The sequence below is a fragment of the Diabrotica virgifera genome, chromosome 5 (genome assembly GCF_917563875.1).
Source record: "Diabrotica virgifera virgifera chromosome 5, PGI_DIABVI_V3a".
In the NCBI taxonomy this organism is placed as follows: domain Eukaryota; kingdom Metazoa; phylum Arthropoda; class Insecta; order Coleoptera; family Chrysomelidae; genus Diabrotica; species Diabrotica virgifera.
The window spans coordinates 82269870-82272634 of NC_065447.1; the positions used below are offsets into that span (position 1 = coordinate 82269870).

Consider the following 2765-nt stretch of genomic DNA (forward strand, 5'->3'; position numbering starts at 1 on the left):
GATGGCTCGAAAAGAAGATATGAAGATAATGTTCAGAAAATAGATAGAGTAAATATAATAATATACTGAAAATAGAATGAATTTTTGGGCGCCAGAAGAAGGATAACTAGGTTAACGCTCTTCCAGGTATTCTACGCTGCTATAGAGTATGTTAAATTTGTAGTACAAGTATGTGAAAAGTTATTAAAGATTATTAAATTATAAAATATACTACTAAAAATAAAGGAGTAATAAGAAAAAAAAATCACAATAAATGTATATTTATTGAATGTAACTACTAGATCTTTTTAACAATCTCTGAGTTAGGACAAGTAACTAGTGTGTAACTCTAACATGACAGGAAAAAGTGATACTAGTGAAAGTCAATTACAAAATCATCATACAACTATGATCTAAGAATACTCTTTATAAGGTTAGGAAAACTGACTACGGGTACCTCTAATACAGGAAGTACAACTTACAACTAGGTTAGTAGAACCCTCACCAAATAATAATTGTACGTTTATAATACGTACACCTTAATTAAATACTACCTGATACTATATATAACATATAAATACCTCACTGTGAGTGGGACAGGCACAAGCCTTATTGAATAAATAAACCTACGAGTGGATACACAGATCCTTTTCCTAACTCGTGGTTTATAATAGTAATAATAACAAGTGAAACCAAAAACTAATCTGAGGGATTAGAATCCAGAAGTTCATATGAATTTAATAAATTAAAGTTAAAGTTAAATAAAGTTAATAAGTTAAAGTTAAGTAAAGTTAATAAGTTCAAGTTAAATAAAGTTAATAATTACAATTTTGACTAATATGTGAAGTTAATTTTTAAAAATTTAATTAAACATATACTAAAATAATGGAATGAGTTTAAATAATTATACAAAAGTGGAACACAGCCTAAAAATAATCAAGATAAGAGTACCGACTACTATTATCAGGGAAAATATCTGAGCTCAGAAATTTATACCTTTATAGATTGCAGAGTGTTGGGGAACGCTATCAATTAAATATTATGTTGTAAAGAAAAAAAAACCTATAAAAAATATAAAGCAGGAAAAATGTGTGTGCAATTGAACTATAAAAAAAAATGTACTAAATATCACAAAACCAGTCTGTCTTTAATAAGAGCACAGTAAATGTTCCCAAACAAACCACTCTTTCCTAATCTTGAAGTTGATGTAATGAGCACCCAAGGGTGCTAACTCTCGCTAGCAGCTGTCCTGCTGGAGGTACAGGAGAGGAAGACTGGTAGAAAGCAGCTGAAGGTACTCAAAACTGTTGGAAAGCAGCTGGAGGTACTCAAAAAAAAGAAAATGTGGAAATAATCCAGGCTGGTCGCCTATTGATTGTTTCTCTCTGTGTGGTCTGGCCCTGGTGTTGTTGTAGGGTGGCTTTAAGATTTCATGGTAGGTGCTAAAAAAAACACAGTGTGGTGTTACTACCAATCTACCAATGTCAAAAAAAAGAAGCAAGAGATACGAGGAGGTGTTTTTATTCCTATGGGAATAAGAAGAAATAGGTCATTAAGTCCAAAAACTTGAATGACTAGACAGCTTGACCTTTTATCAGGTTGCTATCAGATGACCTTGGTCAAATAACACAAGTAATTTCCAATTGAAATACAAAATATAATTACTGTGAAAGAATATTTTATTATAATATATACACCGGTATATAGATATATTATACAAGGATGAAATATAGTAAGACTAAGCGATGGATACTTATTTGATCATCGTTCAAAAGATAGGAGTTCTGTAGACTTGAAAGGAATATAAAAAATGGAGTTTAAATTAGCTCTATTTTCCAACTGGAAGCACAAATTAACAACGAATATTGAATTATCTCTAGATGAGTTTGATCCATGAAAATAAAACATAAAAACCATGAAAATAGACTATGTGAAACTTAGTTAGCAAATGTCAAGGACTTCCAAAATGGCTGAATAAAATACTTAATAAAATGTGTATTTACCGGGGTAGAACTCATTGGATATAGTATGCTCTAAAATTCTTCAAATCCACTGCTGCTGGATAACTTCACTATACTTTTATTGTAATATTTAATCAATTTGGAACTGAGAATTAGAGGTGAATAATTGAGTCTAATGACCCCGCACACTACGATTCAGACCGAACACTCGAGAAACAATGGCAATCCAAGGCTCACGTTCACAGCTCAATCCTTCGTACCCCTCTACTAAGCATTGGCTGTCAAAGTGGGGAAACCAATGTTGCCACGTTTTAAATGTGACGTCATCAAGCATTTAAAAATTCTGAGATGGGTTTAAGTTCTATTTGAATAAACATTGAAAGAAAATAATTCTGAAAATAATTAAATAATATTTTGGATAGTTAAATAATATCTTCCCATCAATAATCGATTCTATAAGGGGCGGAACGTCACAATCTCTTTTATTAGATTGATTAGCAATTCTTAATTTAATTAATTACTCAATTATTTTAATTTCTGCCTATGTAAAAACAAAACCAAATTCAAATTAAATTTTCTAATAAACTTTATTCTTAGGGCTAATTTTGTATTCGATGCAATACCTTTGATTTGTGGCTTCTAGTATCTCTAGTTGCTTACTCATCATCATTCTCTTTGCCTTATCCCTATGCGGGGTCGGCTTCCCTAATTGCATTTCTCCACACAATTCTGTCTTGGGTCATATCAATGTTAATCCCCTTTACCAACATGTCCTGCCTTATCGCCTCCCCCCAGGTCTTCTTTGGTCTTCCTCTCCTACTCCTT

The 2765-nt window shown here is 31.9% G+C and overlaps 1 long non-coding RNA gene across 1 annotated transcript; it reads right to left on the minus strand.

Annotated features, from left to right (window-relative positions):
* Nucleotides 1–244: 244 nt before the first annotated feature.
* Nucleotides 245–2412, minus strand: LOC126884272 (uncharacterized). Its single transcript, XR_007697919.1, has 2 exons — nt 1983–2412; nt 245–1421 (listed from the first exon to the last, which is right to left on the minus strand). It is a non-coding gene; the product is annotated as an uncharacterized LOC126884272 (long non-coding RNA).
* Nucleotides 2413–2765: the final 353 nt, after the last annotated feature.